Source organism: Canis lupus, chromosome 16 (genome assembly GCF_048164855.1).
Source record: "Canis lupus baileyi chromosome 16, mCanLup2.hap1, whole genome shotgun sequence".
Classification (NCBI taxonomy): Eukaryota; Metazoa; Chordata; class Mammalia; order Carnivora; family Canidae; genus Canis; species Canis lupus.
Genome location: NC_132853.1, coordinates 52,364,463 through 52,384,912, shown reverse-complemented (window position 1 = coordinate 52,384,912; position 20,450 = coordinate 52,364,463). Strand labels below are relative to the sequence as shown.

The 20,450-nt window shown below is 37.4% G+C and overlaps 2 long non-coding RNA genes across 6 annotated transcripts in view; one reads left to right on the top strand and one right to left on the bottom strand.

Moving 5' to 3' along the window:
- LOC140607067 (uncharacterized) overlaps window positions 1-16,887 on the bottom strand; it is a 56,803-nt gene extending 39,916 nt beyond the window's left edge. The window contains exons 1-2 of the long non-coding RNA XR_012009220.1: window positions 16,247-16,887; window positions 11,189-11,345 (exon numbers count right to left, since the gene is read on the bottom strand). This is a non-coding gene — a long non-coding RNA (uncharacterized lncRNA). The remainder of the gene's footprint in view (window positions 1-11,188; window positions 11,346-16,246) is intronic.
- Window positions 1-20,450, top strand: part of LOC140607066 (uncharacterized) — a 571,123-nt gene that overhangs the window by 490,055 nt on the left and 60,618 nt on the right. The window lies entirely within an intron of this gene.

Below are 20,450 nucleotides of genomic sequence, written 5' to 3'. Positions count from 1 at the left end.
CATTTTCCAGCAATACCTAGCGAAAGTTTTAACTTCAGTGTAACATTAACTTTTTTCCCCATAAATAAAACGGAAAGTATTCATACAGTTTGTTGGTCATTCATGTCCAAGAAACACCTGCTATGGAAGAGTCAGGTTGAGCAAAGCTGCCAAACTGAGGAGACAGGAACATGAGTGAATGGCTTCAAGGCTCTCACACTCTGCTTTCTCCATACAAACCGGAGGAAGTGTAGACTTGAAGAGATAAAGTAAAAACATCCAGAAGATCCAGGCATGGAGTTAACTGACCATGTAGATTAGATTAATTCATCCAGCAACTAAGGTCTATGTTAGTGTTTTCCAGCAATAAAACATTGAGAAATAACAAATAAGAGAATTGGAGATGTATCAAAGGAAAATTATTCTTTCTGTATTTCACCACTGACTTAAGAAATACAGAAAATGGTGAAACACCGGCTTCAAATTATGCCTCCATATATTTACATAATACCAGGTACTTAGATTCTTTGTGTCTCACTTTCCCTATCACTGAAAGGAAGAAATTGCATGAACTGAGCTTTATTTATCTTTACTCTCTATTATTTAGGTTACATAAATCCTTAAATATAAATTCAAGCACATTTTTAAAGTCAGTGAAAATATTTCTAGTGATATGTATAAAAGCTACACACTAAATATTATTTTTAAAATCATTTTAGCTTTAGCAGGGCTGAAATAAATTTTTTGTGTGTCTTTCGATGGTCATAATTCACAAAGAAAAAAGTCAACACCCTTAGAAAGTTAAAAAAAAAACCCAACAATTTAGATGGTGCTTCTGAATTTTTAAGAATAGAAAATATAAGATTTTATTCAATAAAATAAGTTTTTTTTTACTCTTTGTTTAGTTTTTTTTCATTTTATTATTTCCATTGTTTTAGTAATATACATTAGTTTGGAATTTCTATTGAAAACTATATGCAGGGTGACAGGCATCAAAGAGGGCACTTGATGGGATGAGCTCTGGGTGTTATACTATATGTTGGCAAACTGAATTTAAATAAAAATTTTTAAAAAGCATATGCAATTCCATGTCATACAATTTGTTAGTTATTATATCAGTACATGAAAATGTTCATCTCAGGCTGATATGATAAACTATTTTGTGTAGAAACTTCTCCAATTTTTCTTAGTAAGCCAATGTACTGTCTTAAGCACTGGATATGTATCTCCCCAAACATTTGAACATTTATTTGTTCGTTTTTTTAAAGAGGAGGGGAGGGACAGAGGGAGAGGGTGAGAGAGAATCTTAGGCAGGCTTCACACCCAGCGTGGAGCCTGATGCAGGGCTCGATCTCATTGCCCTAAAGTCATGACCTGATCTGAAATCAAGAGTCGGACACTTCTAAACTGAGACACCCAGGCATCCCAGAACATATCATTTTGTATTGCAACAATTTCATATCTGTGTCCTCCATCAATCCTTTGTAATCCTTGGAGATTAGTGCTGGCCACATGCCTAGCACTTAATATTTTTATTTGAAAAAAAATAAAGAAAGACATAAATATATGCATTCCTCAAACTTTCCTTCTCTAGGCTTTTCTATAATACATGGTCCTGATCATAACCATCATCATCTCCTTCTTCATCAACACAGTCAACTTGAGAGTTATAACAATTTTAGGTGATATTTGTTAAGCTTTTACTATCTTCTAGGAACTATCTTTTAGTATTTTACTTAGTGCTGTCCTGATCCAAGATTTTTCTGTACTCTTCTGTGTCCTACTCTGTGCCCTGGAATTTTGACCTTTGCAGAAAGCATCACCCAATTTGCTTCATTGGTTAGATTCTGTTGCCTTCAGCCAATGGCAGACATCAAAAAAGGATACAAGATGGGAGAAAATAAGATCAGGAGTTCCTTCTCCTGATTCCTCCCTGCATAGACATCAAATCTGGCAGAGGCTATATGCCCTCATGACTAGTGACCCCGCCTGGGCATCCCTTTTTCCATGGTTCCACTGGTTTTAGATCTTGGCTACCTCTGGTAACACTGTTTTGTCCCCGCATCCCTTGGGGTGCTAATGGCTTCCCACAATTGTTAAGTCTCTTCAAACTTTACTATTATTCCCTTACATGCCCTTATCCCATCTTTATCTCTAAAAGTAGTTTCTTCTTTAAAGTGTCTACACACTTGAACCATCTGTGAATTCTGTTTTCTGGTAAGATCTTAATTATGTAATAATAAGTAAATAAACATAGTATAAATGTATAATAAAAATAATATTAAATAAAAATAATATTAAATATAAGTATATGTAATATTTGCATTTATCCACTTATTTAACCCTAAACAATGTGATTTTAGACTAAGTATTTTCTGGTTGAGAAAATTGATACATAGAAATATTAAATAATTTTCTCAAAGGCTATATTTGCCAAAGGCAACAGGTGGTGTTATAATCTGGATTTTTTTTTCTTTTTCTGACTCCAGAATTTCTCAGTTCTCACCTGCTTTCCTATGGAAAACAAAAAAAACTTCTGTTCACCACTGTTAGTACTCATCATTTTTTACTATTTTATAACCTGGATTCTATACCATCCCCAATGCCATGTTAATCCCCAGGGAGAAAATAATGTTAGACAGTTTTTTCCTAAGAACTTCCAGACTTTCTGGGCTTAGTAAACTGGGATGATCACTAACAAGTTGTTACATGGTCTGTTATCAATGGCAATGAATTATTAGTGGTTGAAAAATAATAAGAGTAAAAGCATGATAAAATTAATGTCATCTTTGCCCCTAATCCAGCCAAGGAGTTCTGGTTATAAAGTCGTCTTTTTTTTCTCTCCCCCCCCCTTTCTCTTCAGCTGCTCCTCCTTGCTCAGAGCACATGGGTTTGGCATTTATTTTTCCTCTCAGTGGGAACACTCGGAGCTGTGGGTGGCCTCTCTTGAAACCTCTTGTTTAAAATGAAGTTGGGGAGGAAGCATGATGCTTTCTCAACAAAAAAGAGAACATCTGTTCTCTTCCCTGGAGGATAAAAATATAGTGAGATCAGACCCAGGGAGAGTTCATTTGTCCCCTCTACCTACCCCCACTCACCAAGCCTATTTTTTTCCCCACCTAATGGCCCCGATGCAGACAGGGAGGCAGATCCTCGATCTTAAATCATATGCTCTTCCTGCCAGACGGAGACACTTGGACATGGCATCATCAATTATTGGTCAGTGAGATTGTGTTTCTTTACTGTTTGGGACTTCCAAAGGAAATAAGCAACAGTTTTACTCAGTTATCTGCTTTTCCATCTATCCTCCCTCCTCGAAGAAAAAGGGGTAGCTCTTCTGCACAAACTTCATTCCTCTTGCTGTGCTCCATGGCATTTCTCTTCTCAGATGTGTCTCTGGTATTTCTCCTCATCTTGAAACAATAGCACTAACCCTCGGTCCACCATCTCCTTCTTCTAAACATAAAAGCAATCTAAATATCCCACTAAAATGTAAAAGAAAAGAGAGAAATAAATAATGTCCACAGTTATTTCCGCTTATGTCCATATTTCTCTCTCCTCTTCCACAGCAATGTTTTTGCAGTGATTATTCACTTTCTGCACTGACTCAGCTCCCAGTCCGTTCACTCCCCACCTTGCCATCCATCCAGCCTGATGTGGGGACTTCAATGGAAGGCTCTGACAAAATTCTGGAGCATGCCCTTTACCAAAAAAAAAAAAAAAAAAAAAAAAAAAATCTAGGGGACATTTTTTTTCAGCTCTATTGTGACATGACTTATCTGCCTAATTTGAGACTCTTGACTCCTCCCTTGAAAATACCTCATCTCTTTGGTGTCTATGATGTTCTCATTTAACAGTCTTTTTCAAAACTTCTCTCTGGTCATTCTTGGTCTTTTCCATGAACAACTCTTCCCTCCTCATCAGTTAAATGACAACGACTCTCCAGTGTTCTCTTGCATGTGATTGAGTCTCCTGCGCTACAAAGTTCTGTGCTCAACAACCTTCTAGATATTTGGGGAACACCACAAACGAAATGTGTGCCAAGCACATCTCAGCTTGTTTCATGGAGCAAATAGACACTGCTTTTCCAACCTCCCTTTCTCAATAAATTATATGATTCTGTCTTCCTGTCTTTAGCTGTTCACAAGAGCATGCTGAGAGTCACCCTAAACCATCCCTCTCCTTCATTCCCTTACCCCAATTACCCATAGTGTCATTATATCTATTAACTGCTCTAAAATCCATCCCTTGCTACATCTCAAGTGTTTCTACTTTTGTTCAGGTTGAAGCTTCTTTGGTGAATGCCAGTAGACTTTGCTTTTTTTCCCGGCTTCACTTTTATGTCCCTCTACTCTGTCTCCTATGCTTTAGTTAGAGTGGTCTTTCCAAAATTCACACACGCCTTTGGTGTAAACTCAGAACTCTTTGGAATAAAGTTCATCTGAGTCATCAATTTTTTGCTTCAGCTCATGGGCAGCCCCGCTAATAATCTCATGTGTCTCACCACTTGCAGATGACCACACATGCATGTTCTCCCAACATCCTGCCTTTCATCTCATTAATAATTGTCAAGAATGCCCTTCCTCTGCCCTCCTCTCCTCTCCATCCTTTTTAGAAGCAAATTATGACTTCAGGTGACAATTTAAAGCCTGCTAGAGGCTTTCCTTGACCATCGTAGTTTGGGTTAGCTTCCTTTCTTTGAGCCCCTAGAACACCTTGCATCTGTTCTCCTACAACGTGTACATATTCCAGAGTAATTTTCAATCTGCTTATCTAACTACCTTACTGCTCTGTCTATCAAATATTTTATCTGTAGTACCAAATGCAGGCAGGGATTCCTAGTTGTGTCTAAATACTAGTGGAGGAAATAGACTGTGAAGTGAATTATGTTGTGGCTGCTTTGTCTAGTCATTTATGAATAAGCTCTGGGAGGAATTTACAACTCAAGGTAAAGAGCATTTTCATCACTCACATGGGGACCCTCTGTGAACTCTTCCTGGGAGGAAGAGGGTTTTGGTGGATTTCAAGAAAGAGATGTCCTCTGTTTTGTACCAGATACTCAGAGAAATTGTAAAGAAGAGTTACGCATTTACAAGCCCTCCCACAAAGTACAAAATGAGAGCTTTAATTTTACCACCTAGGTAAACAGACTAGCCCTACTCATATCTCTCTTACAAGTGAATCCTTTTACTATAAAAGAACAGTATGGGTCAGCCATGGGGAATGTAACAATAGAATTTAGTGTGTCTTTAATCCTGTTGTTCAGAGGTCCCTACCATTAAACGCTCCACAGTGACATGTCAGGAAGTGTGAGGACTCCAGCGTGGGTTGAGCTGAGGTTTCTCTTTCTTTCTGTTTTGAAAACAAATGTAATCACTCAGCATAATTTCACGAAGCGTGATATTTTTCAAAGTTCATCTCTATATACATTCCTTTATATTGCCAAATACTATTCCACTGCATGAATGCATTACTTTTTATTTTCCCATCCTTCGGTCAAGGGACATTTGGGTTTTTCCCATTTCTTGGCCACTGTGAATACAGCTGCTGTAAACATTCGTATACAAGTTTTTGTGCTGGCATAAGTGTCCATTCCTCTTGAGTATATATCTAGAAATGGAATTGCTGGGTCGCACTATGTTTACACTGACGAGAATCTGCCAAACAGCTTGACAGTGGTTTTACCATTTTACGTTCTCACCAGCAGCGTGTAAGCATTTTGATTTCTCTCCAGCATCCCTAGCACTTGTTACTTTCTGTCATTTTCATTAGAGCCATGCCAATGAGTGTTGGCATAAAATCACGTTGGTATAAAATGTAACATAAAATCATGCCTTTGATTTGCATTCACTAATGGCTAATGAGAATGAGAATCTTTCCATGTGATCATTGGCCATTTGTATATCTTTAGAGCAACCTCTGCCCAGATCCTTGTATAATGATATCAAGCAACTTTTCATGTGCTTATTGAATGTTTGTTTCTCTTCTTCCTTTTTCTTTCTTTCTTTTTTTTATTTTTATTTTTTTTTTTTTGAAGAAATGTCTATTCGGCTACTTTACCTATTTTAAAGCTCTGTATTTGTTTTTTCATTATTGAGTTGTAAGAATTCTTTTTAGGATTATATTCATTTATTTGAGAGATACAGAAATAGCAGCAGAGATAGAGAGAACATGAGACAGCGAGGAGAGGGAGAAGCAGGCTCCCCATGGAGCAGGGAGCCCGATGCAGGGCTCCATCCCAGGACCCTGAAATCATGACTTGCTTGAGCCAAAGACAGACACCTAACAGACTGATCCAGCCAGGCACCCCATAAGAATTCTTTATATGGTCTAGATACAGTTACTGTATCAAAGATATGGTTTGCAAATATTTTCTCCTGTCCTGTGGATTGTCTTTTAACTTCTTCATGTGGTATCCTTTGGAATACATAAATTTTATTTTTGATCAAGTGCAATTTATTATTTTTTATCACTTGTGGTTTTGCTGTCATATCTAAGAAAGCTGTGTTTAACCCAAGGTCATGTCAATTTACTCCCGGACTTCTTCTAAGAGTTTTATGGTTTCAGCTCTTACATTTAAGTTTACGATCCATTTGGAGATAATGAGTATATGGTGCAAGGAAAGTGTTTGGTTTCATTATTTTGCATGTGACTACCCAACTATCACATCACTACTTGTTAAAAAAAGACTATTTTTTCCATATTGAATCATCTTGACCCTTTGTTAAAAAATCATTGACCACAAATGTGAGTGTATGACTAGACTTTAAGTTCTACCCCATTTATCTATTTATCTATCCTTGTGTGCCACCACCACAGTTTTCATTACTGTAGCTTTGTGATAAAGTTTTATATGGGGAAAAGTAAGTCCTCCTGCTGTGTTCTTTTCTGGATTGCTCTGGCTATCCTGGGTTGCTTGAATTATTGCTCAAATGTCCAGGTGAAGTCTAGGATCAACTTATCATTTTCTGGAAAAAAAAAAAAAAGCTTGTCACAGTTTTGATAAAGATTGCACTGACTTGTAGATAGATGGCTTTGGGGCATATTCTCATTTTAACAAAATAAAAATGAGTCCCCTGATCCATAAATTTGGGATTTTTTTCTTATTTATTTAGATTTTCTTCAATTTCTTTCAGCAATGTTTTACACTTTTCAAACTGTAAGCTTGCACTTATTTGGTTAGGTTTATTCCTATGGATCATATTTGTTTTGGTTCTTCTGTAAGCGGAATTTTCTTATTTTCAGATTTTTCATTGCTAGTGTATAAAAATCAAATTGATTTGTGCATATTGATGTTACACCCTACAATTCTAGTGAACTCTTTAATTATGTTTAATAGTATTTCCATGGATTCCTTAGGATTTTGCATACCCAAGCTCATGTCATCAGCAAATAAAGATAGTTTTGCTTCTTCTTGTCCAATCTGGATGCTCTTTATTTAATTTTCCTGCCCAGTTGCCCTGGCTAAAATTTCCAGTACAATAGTGAATAGAATTGGTGAGATCAGATGTCCTTGTCTTGTTCCTGATCTTAGGGAGAAAGCTTTCAATTTTTCACCATTAATATGATACCAGCTATAGAATTTTTATAGACACTCTATTGGGTTAGAGAAGTTGCCTTCCATCTGAGTTTGCTGGGTAGTTTTTTTTTTTTTCATGAAAAAGTGATGATTTGGTCAAATATTCTTTCTCTGTTGATTGAGATAATCATGTGCTCTTTTCCCTTTATTCTGTTAAAATGGTGTATGTAATTGGAATTCTAATGTTGAACCAGTCTTACAATCCTGAGTAAGTCTGATATGTTCATGGTGTATAATCCCTTTTTATAGACTGCTAGATTCAGTTTCCTAGTAATTTATTTTCAGGTTTAAATTTATAGGAAATATTGTTTAATCGTTTTCCTTCCTTGTGATGTCTTTGTTGGGTTTTTATGTAAGGGTAAAATCTGCCTCATCAAATGAGTTTAGAAGTATTCCCCTTCTATTCTTAGAAGAGTTTGCAAGATTGGTGTTATTTCTTATCTCACTGTTTGGTAGAATTCACCCGTAGAGCTATCTAGGCCAGGACATTTCTTTGTGGGAAGACTTCTGATTAGTAATCCAGGCTTTTTATTTTTACAGGTATATTCTGATTTCCTTCCTGACTCAATCCAGTAGTTTGTATCTCCTAAGAAATTGTCCATTATGTCTAGTCATGTAATGTTCTGGTTATCTAATGTTTAACATTTAGATGGCAATAGGATAGTAAAAAAATTACTTAAAAAGATAAATATCATTATATGCAGTATTTTCAAGTAGTGAATGTTTTGGTAATTAATTCTAATTTATGTTTCGTCATAAATTTATTTTCCAAGGTAACAACACATGGCTAATGCTACATAATGTATAATGCCCCATATTTTGTTCAGTCACAAGTCCTATTGTTTGACCTGTTCTACTCTCTTCCATGTGCTAGGTGCTTGGGGAGGTCACGATGAACACAATTCTATCAGTTTTTCTCCACACCCTCATATGATCTGAAGTTAACTAGAACATTGAATAATCGTTAGCAGCAGCATATTTTTTGCCCATGTTTGCAAAACAGCAAACTCAGATCATCTGTATTAATTAATTCTATGGACATTTAGATTTTTATCATCTTTAAATCTTCATAAAAATATTTAGATATTAAAATGCCTTTAAAATAGTTTTTAAATTTTTACTTTTAAAAATCTCTTTACTGAAGCAAGATTTATTGATATAATAGTTGCACAAGTTATGCCAGATTTCTTTAGATGTAACTTTGTATCTTAAAATAAATTAAATATATTTCACTAAATCAGATTTTTACCCTCAGTGGTCTTATAGACTCAAGAAGCCATCTTGCTTTGGAGCTTTGATGTTTTGATTAAAATTACAGGTGTCTTTGTCATCCTGATATCTCCATATGGCTACTTAGAAAGTTAAGTTTCTTAGTGTGAAACCTCCACTACCTACATTGACATCTATTCTTATGGATTCAATAATTGAAATGAGATCACATTTCTTTAAGAATATCAAAGAAAACTGTTGCAAGATTGAGAACCAAGTCCTGTTATCCTTTAATCATTGATCACAAATTGTGATTTGTGATTGTGTCCAGTTCTGAAACTTGCATGTGGATTTTCATTATATATATTTTTTATTTATTTATGACAGTCACACACACAGAGAGAGAGAGAGAGAGGCAGAGACACAGGCAGAGGGAGAAGCAGGCTCCATGCACCGGGAGCCTGACGTGGGATTCGATCCCGGGTCTCCAGGATCGCGCCCTGGGCCAAAGGCAGGCGCCAAACCGCTGCGCCACCCAGGGATCCCGAATTTTCAATATCATTTAGTTGCTTGGTCTTTGGCATTAGAGAGACCTATAGTGAAGTTTCAGCTCTATAACTTATATTGGAAGGATAAGTAATTTCTATATGCATGAGATTCTTATCTATAAATTAAGGATAAAATATGCCTTCAACAATATCAGCATAAGTACTTATTAGGTAATAGTATAGTATCTAACATTCATAAATAGTTATTATTACTATTTTTATTGTTAATAGGAATGTACATGTGATTTTAAAATTTTGACTCTTAAGATCTCTTAAGAAATGGTGAAAATATAGAGTTTATAATTGGGCCTGAGACAAGGGAAATGATGAGCTCTACAGTAACTGTATTAAGGATTTCATTATTATTAATCATCTTTGATCAGGCATTTGTAGCACAATTTGACATTGACAATGAGCAAATAAATATTTAAATGGAGATAATATTTTTTATCTGGAAACATACACACTGGCTGAACTAGTACAAATCAAATTGATTTGTGCATATTAGCTTATCTACTAAAAAAGTATGTAAGCCATCTCAAGCTCTTTCTAAATCTAGGAAAGTGGTACATCAATAAATGTGGACCCAAGTCTACATTTGCCAGATATGCTAATTGTGCAGTATAACATTAATCTCTTTTTTTTGCATAGACTGTAGCTGAACTCTTGGTAACCAGTTGTCAGGTATTTATTGAACACCTGAAAATGAAATGCTTTCCAGTTACCTCGTTGAATAAACAAGACAACTAAGAAAGATGTCAAGGAGCCAGGTATCTTTATTTGCCTGGGTGATGCAAATAACTTGCTGTCAGCCACTTCTTTAATGTAACTTAGTCCTTAGTATAGACTTTCCATATGAAAACACAAATGGAGTTGGAAAATGAAAGGCTAACAGAAAATTGTTTTTAAAGATTTATTTATTTAGAGAGAGAAAGGGGGGAGAGAGAGAGAGAGCAGTGGGAGAGAATCTCAAGTGGACCTCCCCCTGAGCACACACCCCGACATGGGGCTCAATCTCACAACCCTGAGATCATGACCTGAGCTGAAATCAAGAGTCAGATGCTTTAACTGACTGAGCCACCTACGTGCTCCAAGAATAGTTATTTTTAGACATAGGACAGAGTTGTTGCTAGAAGGAAGAGATAATACAAGTCTTTTCAGGGACTTTAAAAACAAGTGATGGGGATGCCTGGGTGGCTCAGTGGTTGAGCGTCTGCTTTTGGCTCAGGGTGTGATCCCAGAGTCCCAGGATCAAGTCCCACATCGGGCTTCCTGCATGGAGCCTGCTTCTCCCTCTGTCGGTGCCTCTGCCTCTCTCTATGTCTTTCATGAATAAATAAATAAAATGTAAAAAAAACAAAAACCTAAATGAGTGATAGAAGAGTTGAGAAAAAAATCTTGAGACTGAACTTTTAAGTCTACACAGATATCATTTCCAAAAAAAGAGAGATTTTTTAAATCGAGATAGAATTGACATAACATTATGTAAGTTTATGTGTACAAGGTATTGTTTTGATATATTTATATATTAGAATATGATTACCACTGTAGCAGTAGCTAACATATCTACCACCTCACATAATTGTCATTTCCTTTCAGGGTAAGAACACTTAAGATCTCCTCTCTTAGAACTTTAGCCTATGATACAGTATTGCTGGCTATATTCACAATGCTGCCTTAGATCTCCAGAACTTATTCATCTTTTAACCGCAGGTTTGTACCCTTCGACCAGCATTTCCCCAGCTGCTCTACAACCCCCAGTCTTTGGTAACCATCATTCTACTTTGTTTCTATGTGTTCAGCTGTTTTAGATTCCACATAGAAGTGATATCTTACACTATTTGTCTTTCTCTGTCTGACTTATTTCACTTACACAATGCCATCAAGATCCATCCATGTTGTCACAAATGGCAGGATTTCCTTCTTTCTCGTGGCTGAAGAATATTCCATTATGTATATTTCTACATCATTTTTATCCATTCATCCATTGATGGGTGAATAATAAGTGTTCTGGGGCCATGATGACATACCTAGTCATGAGTAGAATAGAGATGGTTTTCTTGGAAGATCTGTGTCACAACCCATTCACTTCATAGACGCCAATTGCAATTTACTTAGTAGTACTTAAGTGAGTGCTGTATGCGCATGATTTATTCTCCTAATGGTATCTTGAAGACGGTAAATTATCCCTACTTTACATATGATAAAACTGAATCTCACCCAAGTAAGTAATAGAGCAGTTTAGAAGTCCTTCAACAATAGAGGTTTGTTCTTATAAGCCACCCAACCTATGGTATTTTTGCTCTAACAGCCCAAACAATGACAGTGCTCAACATCATCAGCCACTAGGGAATTGCAGATTAAAGCGACTATAAGATATCATGACATGCCCCCTTTGCCTGCCTAAAATAAAGAAGTCATACAACATCAAGTATTAGTGAGAATGTGAATCAGCCACAATTCTCAAATACTGCTGTGAGAATAGAAAACAGGAAATCAGGGCAGCCCGGATGGCTCAGCTGTTTAGCACCGCCTTCAACCCATGGCCTTGTCCTGGACACCCGGGATCGAGTCCCATGTCAGGAGCTCCCTGCATGGAGCCTGCTTCTCCCTCTGCCTATGTCTCTGCTTCTCTCTCTCTCTCTGTGTCTCTCATGAATAAATAAATAAAATCTATAAATAAATAAATAAATAAATAAATAAATAAATAGATGGACATTTCCTCTTAAAAAATAAGAATAAAAATAAAACACGAAATCACTATGATAGTTTCTCATAAAGTTACATATACACCTACCAACTCTGTGACCCAGGAATTTTGCCTCTGGTTATCTAGCCACAAAAACAGAAAATATAAGTCTACCAAAAAACACATGCAAGAAAAAATACCGCATGCAAGAATGTTCATAAGAATTTTATTTGTAATAGACAAAAACTTAAAGCTGTCCAAATGTCCATGAAGAGGATGGTTAAACATATTGCAGGATAGTCTCATAATATAAAGAAGGTAGATAAAATTAGTGTATACTAATTGATTTCATTTACATGAAATTCCAGAAGAGGCAAAATTAATCTATAAGAATCAGAATGGTGGGTTTTCCAAGAGGGTGGTAAGTGCGGTGTGGCTCACAGGGGTGTATGCTTTTGTCAAAATTCATGGAACTTAAAAATCTGTGTAAATTATATCTCAATAAAAAATATAAAAGAACCTACTTTAACAAAACAAAACAAAACACCCGGCAAATTAGAGGGAGAGATTTTAAATCAGTTCCATATATTTCTATCTATAAATCATTCACAAACTTCTACTCTTTATTACTCATAAGAGTTTCCTTTCAACACATCTTACAAGTGATTAAAACACATCAGGGACATGGCAATTGAGAAGCAGTAAATCTTGATAATTCAAGTTTTAAAATCCCTCGCTTTCTCTCTTCCTTTTATCTCTCCTCCCTTCTTGATTGATGAAAGGTCTGAAAAATCCAATTAACCACCCTCAGCTGCCACTTGGAATATGCAGATAAAATCATTGTTCATACAGATAAAATGCAGTCTCAACTGTGCCCAGGGCTTTCCCGTGCTCATGGCAGGGATTAAATTCTACATTGTACTCTAATGTTCCCAATCACTCATTCATTCTACGCCAAAAAATTACTTCAGACTTTCACACCATCTCCTCAGGATATGAGTTTCCACCTTTACCACATCATTTTCATGGAGATTTGCTGTGCAGGTCAGATGAACAGAGACGGTGCCCTGACTAACTGATACCCAGATACTTAAATAGTTCTAAAGGCATAGCCACATTTGGTTCAATACTTCCAGTGTACTGAGTTGTGCGTAAAGACATCACCGTAATTTAATCCTACTGGTATTTCCAAGGGCTGCTCTAGAGGAAAAACACATATACCCAAAACAAGTAACTACCAAATTCTGAGGCCAGAGTTTATAGAAATTGCTCTACATTATAAAAGTACCAAGGGGAAGCAACATACTGTCCTCAACCATAATTCCAATTACCTAATTCATATAGTTGCTAAGTTGAACTGAATACATTGAAATAATAAAAAGATTCTCATTCCTTCATTTATTCAACAAGCATTTGTGGAGTACTTCCAGTGTGATGGGAGGACTGTGTTACGAGTGGAGACTGAAAAACTCTTAAGATGGGGACCCTTGCCTTCAAGCAGGGGAAGGTGGACGAAGGAAGAAGTAATGGCACTATAACGTAGGTACGGAGAAGGTGAGGCAAGAAAGTCAAAAGGGAGCTTTGAATCTGTAATTGTTTTCATGAGCGAAGCTGAGAGGTTGTCAAATCCCCAAAGCAGGTCATTCTCTCAAGAGTTGCCTGGGTCCTTGTAGGTGTAGATAACGTTTGCAGAGCAACTCACCCTAGCTAGAGCCAGCTCCCCGGGTCTCAAACCAGTGTGCTGAGTGTAACCAGGTCCTATTTGCAGGGAAAGATCCATCAAAAATCCAGGAGATGAACATGAGCTTTCTCTAGAAAGATACTTTCCTTTCTCATTTTTCCAGAGTCAGTTTCCATGAGGTGGGTGTGTTTTGGTTTAGCAGGGAAGAACTCCATGGTGGTGTGTTGTTTTAGTGGTTAGAGTATGACATAAAGTGAAAACCATAAGTTCAAAGTGTCTGGCTGTTTACAGGAATCCCACCTCCAAAGAATTGGCATTTGAGTGTGAGATGACTCATCTGTATTAACGCTTTGGATAAACACTTTCTTGTTAAGTGTAACATGGACTATACATTTCCTGACAAAATTGTTCCCAAATTTAAACAGACTATCTAGAGTGTCTTTTCAAAGATATATTTAGAAAGAGAAGAGTTGCTTCAGTGCATTCTTTTCAGATGCTGCCTGGGGTTTTGGGGGCAAAACCACAGACCAGAGACTTGATAGCACGTTCTCAGTGAGAAGAGAGCTGACCAAGATTCCAGGTGTTTCCCATGACATCACTTCATCTATGTCTTGGCCACTGCAATCAGCACACTTATCTCTGGTTCATTTTATTACTCCGTCCATTAACTCTAAAAGCCCAGCCATGGGCTCCTCTGATTCCAATTTATTTGTGAAGCCCGTGTCTGCATCCCTGTCAGAGGTAAGAGAGTCAGTGCCCAAGGTAGACAAAGCTGTAAGAATAAATGTGGGGCTGGGCGGGGGAGACATACTAACAAAAACCCCAAATATAGTGCACTCAAGAGACAACGAGAGGGAGAATTGAGAGGATTATCACGTCTAACCACCTGCTTCATTCTATGGAAATGAATATAAGAGCTAGCATTTATTTAAATGTCTGTTTGCCACATTTTTCTAAGACTTTAAGGTACACTTATGGTCTTCTTTTAGTAGATCCACCCATTCATTTGTTTATCAACAGATGAATCTACAAGGCACTGCATTAGGTGCTTTGGGCAGTATAAAAATTGTAAAATAAGGATATTGTCCCTGAGCACAAATTTCTTAAAAAAAAAAAAAAGAGAGAGAGAGAGAGAAAGAGAGCATGAGGAGGGGCAGAGGGAGAGGAAGAAGCAGACTCCCAGATGAGCAGGAAGCTCGATGCAGGGCTCCATCCCAGGATCCTGAGATCATGATTTGAGCCAGAATCAAGAGTCAAATGCCTGATTGAACACCAATAAAAAATAAATTTATAAAAAAATAAAAATAAATAAAAAATAAAAAAATAAAAATAAGAGTCAAATGCCTAATGGACTGAGCCACCCAGCTGCCCCTGGAGCAGAATTTTTTTTTAAGATTTTATTTATTTATTAATGAGACAGAGAGAGAAAAAGAGAGAGAGAGGCAGAGACACAGGCAGAGGGAGAAGCAGGCTCCATGCAGGGACTCCAGGATCACACCCTGGGCCAAAGGCAGGTGCTAAACTGCTGAGCCACCCAGGGATCCCCTCAGAAATTTCTGATGAGATTGTAAACAAATAACAATTTCTTTCAAAATAAGTAAGTACCTACCTACCCTCCTGTCTTAGTCCTTTCCGGCTGCCATTCCCAAAATGCCATAAACTGGATGGCATATAGAAAACAGGAATTTATTTCTCACGGTTCTGAAGACTAGAAATCCAAGACAAGGATGCCACCATGGTTGGGTTGCGGAGAGAGCCTTTGTTCTGGTTCACAGAGAGGTCTTTTCACTGTGTCCTCATATGGTGGAAGGATAAATGAATTCTCTGGGGTTTCTTTTATAAGACCACGAATCCCAATCCTAAGGTCCCACCCCAGTGATCTAGCCACCTACCAAAGGCTCCATGTCTAATACTATTATCTTGAGGTTTAAAACTTCAATGTTTGAATTGGGGGCGGGGGGCAGACACAGACATTCAGACCATAGTATTTCCCATCTTAAGATTGAGCAAAGCAGAGGAGGCAAATAGATGTTTTTCATCTCCCTAGACATGTTAGTGATCTAGATTATAGATTTAATATACTGTTAGTGTAATAAGAGTGAAGTTATTTAAGTGACAACACTCTTCTAAGAAGTGTGGATATTATCAGGTGATAGGACTTTGCTTCCATATGAAGAGGAGCAAATGCTTGAATTACATATATCAACACTGTCTTCTTGCCAGCTTGGATATTATTAAATGGAAAGACTTTTGTTCTGCTAATTACCTTGATGCGTTCGGATATGTGGGCTTTTGCATTCCCTGGGCTTGAAATCAAGTATGTGCCCATTCTTATATAGATCTGAAGAAAGAGAGAGGCCCTGCTTTATACATGCAGATTTTCAAGAAAAACAGGAGCATATGTTGGACTCTAGGCCAGTTGGGGATTTGTGTTCCTCATGAAACCTTTAACCTCAAGACCTAGTATGGAGCCCTCCATTGCAGGGTTTGAGTTTATACTGCAAGTAACTCATTAAAACAAACCAACAGGAAACAGGCCAAAATTTACGGCTGTCACCCACCTTGCCTCTGGGATATGTAGAGGAGCTCCTGCTCAGGAAAGTCACCTTTTAACGTAGAAGAGAATTTGAAGAACGCAAGATACAAAGAACACCACTGTATCTTTGCCGGACCTCCTGAAGTTGCCAAGAGTGTCTCTGGAGCAAGAATTGATTCCTGCGACTCAAGGGACCTGCGAAGTCCTCCTGAGCCATGGACTGGTTAGGCAACTGGCACAGCCTGGTGTGGCGATGCAGAGAAGGGAGGGGCAGTTGCCCATGAGCCACTCTCAGGTGGGGCCACCAGGTAGTAAATATTGCACAGAAGCCGAACCACAATTACTAGCTAGTCCTTCATAACATGTATTACTCTGTGTACTCTCTTTGTGATTATTCATATTTGCCCAGAAACTTAAAAGCCAGAAATGACTAAAAGGTGGCACATGTATCCACTATTTCAAAATCCATGAATCGGGTTGTTCCAGAAGCATTTCATCAGCTTCCTTTTGTGTGTGTGTGTGTGTGTGTGTGTGTGTAATTCTGACAGAGTTAGCAGTGGCAAAGTTCTGGAGAAAGCAAAGCTTGCTTCTAGTGTGTCCTACTCCCTAGTATTGAGAACTCATATTATTTCCCTTTAGCTTTATGTATGTGCTTCTGGATTCCTAGCTGAGTTCACACTTCCTAGCAAAACTTTCTAGAATTTTCCAAAGTTCTAAGTTCCTCACTCTAACCCATTAACTCTGAATATTCCATTGCTGTTTATTCTTTCAACCTTCTCTCTGTTGACGGATGACAATCATATATCTTTAATGTGCGAAAGGATTTTTGTCAGTTTTAAATATGAATATGTTTCCTTATTGAAATTTCTCAGGGAAAAATATCCTAATCACACTGTTTATTAGAAATTGAAAGACAAGACCTAGTGAAATTTAGGAATAGAAAGGACTTTGGCGATTGGGAGGGAAATTGAGCCCTTAGATGATATTCAATAATATGGAATCAGTGGACGTTCATTCTGCTAAAAATTCATGCCTCTCTCTCTTCTCTCACCCTCTCTCTCCCCATCTCTTTCTCTCTCAGTAAACCTGTAAGGTTAGTAATTTGTATACTCATCCTTTTAAACCTAGAGAATACAATGTTTCTGAATTATACAATGTTTCCCAATAAATTTTGCTGTTTGTGTAATTTAAAATAAGTATTAATTTTAAAAATTAATACTATGTGCAGAACGAGTCTAAATCATCATAAATATATCTGCATAAATTACTTCCTTCCAGTTCAGTCTGTGTAAGCACATAATACCATGCAAATTTCCTTTCTGGCAGCATATTTATACACATACACACAAAAATGCATTCAATTTTGCTTTCCTGGAGACCTGGAAAATACCTGGCTGGTATTTTCTAATACCTGTCTGGCTCCTAAAAATAAATCAGTGATAGATAGATGATAGATAGATAGATAGATAGATAGATAATAGATGAATCCTCTCTGACTATCCAGCTGTGCATTACAGTATTTTAGTACTTAGAGACATGACATAAACAAGAATAATGTGAATTGCTATTTCACCACAAATGTGATTGTCTCATTCTGGATCTGTTGCTATGACATTGGTCATAAGAAAATCATAAATGAAAAAGTGTACAGACATATAAATTAGAAATTGAAAGATGGGCTGCTTGTTTTCTCTAGTTTTTTTTTTTTTTCTTGATTCATTTATCTGTTGGATCTGTGGGATTATTTCACTTCCAAGAAGAATATTGTGGTTATTCTAACTCCAAAGGATACGATATTGGAAAAACATTAAGCTACAATATTTTCCTTATCTAAATACTATTATTGTTAATGATGATCACTGTTTACTGTTATTCAAAAATCCAATTTGACTATGAGTATACCTAATTTGCATTCCTCTACTCTGTGTTTCCCCTTTGCCATCAGAAGGAAGGATTGGATCATTTACTCTCTAAATTTGGATGTGGAAAATTATCTGGAAGAAAATATTTTTAAAACTCCAGGGATACCAGTTTATATCTGTAATCATAGATATTTTCCCTGAGTTTTGAAATGAAGCAGTACAGAGCTAAGTGTGTATATGAAAATCCAAAAATTATTACTAGAAAAACCTATCATTTCTGTCTCCTACTGTAGCAATTGGCTAAAAGTAAATATTTGTTTACTCAGTAATTTATTTAAAATCCACTAAAAAAAGGAACTTGGGTTTTAGAGCAAGCTTTTGGTTTATTAAACAAACTCCCATCTGGCCACAAAGTTCTTTGTACCTGCTTAAGGACATTCCCAAAAAAGATGAAAAATAAGCTTTGTTTTTTCAAGTCTACCCATTTAGGGAAACCTGCATGCAACCGAAACTAAATTGTTAAATTTTTAATTATGAAAAAGGTTTAATGTTTTTATAGGAGATCCCACTGCATTAAGGTTTTGGCCTTCAATACAGGCCCTGAGGAATGCTTTATTGTGATTTCAGGCGGGGATCGCAGATGACACTTTATCAATCAGTCTGCCAGCAAAATCTCACATTCATGTCGAGGAATACAGACTCTCAACCCCTGACCTCCATAGAGATCCTTAAACCAGCAAGAGAAGACGCTTTTGTCTCCATGCTAAAATACTGAAGGTTTATGGACTGATAGATTTGATTCTCCATATCTTGGAGAGCAAGGGGAAGTAGGTAGTATCTTAGAGAGAAAGAGGTAGTAGGTAGTATGTGGAGGAAGGAGGAAGAGAAAGGATGGAGGGAGAGAAAAACAGCCTTAATTCATGTGAATCATTAAAAAACACAATGAGTATCTCATGCAGAGGAAAACTGGTTTTCATATAGGCACACATATGCATATAGGCACATAATTGTGTATATCTATTTACCTATATTTATATTTATATCTATATAATTTATTTCTCTTCAAAGAGGTAGATTTGACCACAAGAAGCTTGGGCTACCATGGAAGTCTTAAGACCCTCAAGGAAGAAAAGCTTTATTGGGTGCTTTCTTTAGAACAGTGTTTCTCGGGTGGGGGTGACTGGGTGATGGGTACTGAGGGGAGGACTTGATGGGATGAGCATTGGGTGATATTCTGTATGTTGGTAAATTGAACACCAATAAAAAATAAATTTATTAAAAAAAACAGTGTTTCTCAAGCTTTAAAGTACATACAGATGAATTGAAAATTTGAAATTGCTGTAAGCAAGTTTGAATTGAGACCTGAGAATTTGCATTTTTAAACCCTACACCCCCTGCCTCCCCCTGGAGGTGGTCTTGCTGTTGTGTCTTGGATCTCACTTTAAACGCCAAAGCTGAGAAGACCAAAAGGACCTCAATAGAGAGAATATAGGGAAACACTTACTGTCTCCCCAAAATAGACTTCCTTTCCCCTCATGGTAGGTTTATTCTTAGTCAAGCAGCAGTTCATAGCATCTGTCTAGTAAGACTTTACCTTGACAACCACTCTGGGATCCTAACAAACAGGATAGAGAAAGCCATACCTCTCAGCTCCCTCTTCTTCCTCACGGTCTTCATGTTCTCCTGGAGTCAGGCTTAGGGAGTGATGGCTGAGAGTCGTGAATTATCAATTCACCTGTGCACAAAGGCAAGCAAGCCAGGGTGCACCTCGGGCTTCTTCGTGGGCCCGGGTGCAGAAAGACACCTCAGTTAAACACTCAACTAAACACTGGACACCTCGGTTACACTTTTATTCCATTGTAATTAAACTACCTCCTTATATGGGCAACACGATTTTAATGAAACAAACTGCCACACTGGGTAAGCAATCAAGGGCTGTAGAGATTTCTCTGTGTGACGTCAATCTACACTTAAAATTACATGCCAAAACTTTGGTTTCAGAAAAGTGGAAACCCAGGAATACCTGGGTGGCTCAGTTGGTAAAGCATCTGTTTTCGGCCCAGGTCATGATCTCAGGGTTCTGGGATCTAGCCTGGCATCAGGCTCGCGTTCTCTCTCTCAAATAAATAAATAAAATCTTAAAAAAAAAGAAAAAAAGTGGACACCCATCTCAATCTGCCAGGAGCAGATGGGCTTTTTGAGAAATTCCCATAACCTAATTTTGGAGGAGAAAACTGAAGAAGGCCTTCCCTTGATCAAAAGCTATGCTCTGTCCCCACTCACAAGGGTTTGCAAACCTTCGAATATGCTGTGGGTTCTCCCCCCTGGGTATGAATTCTTACTCGAGATTTTCAAAGCCAGCTAGGT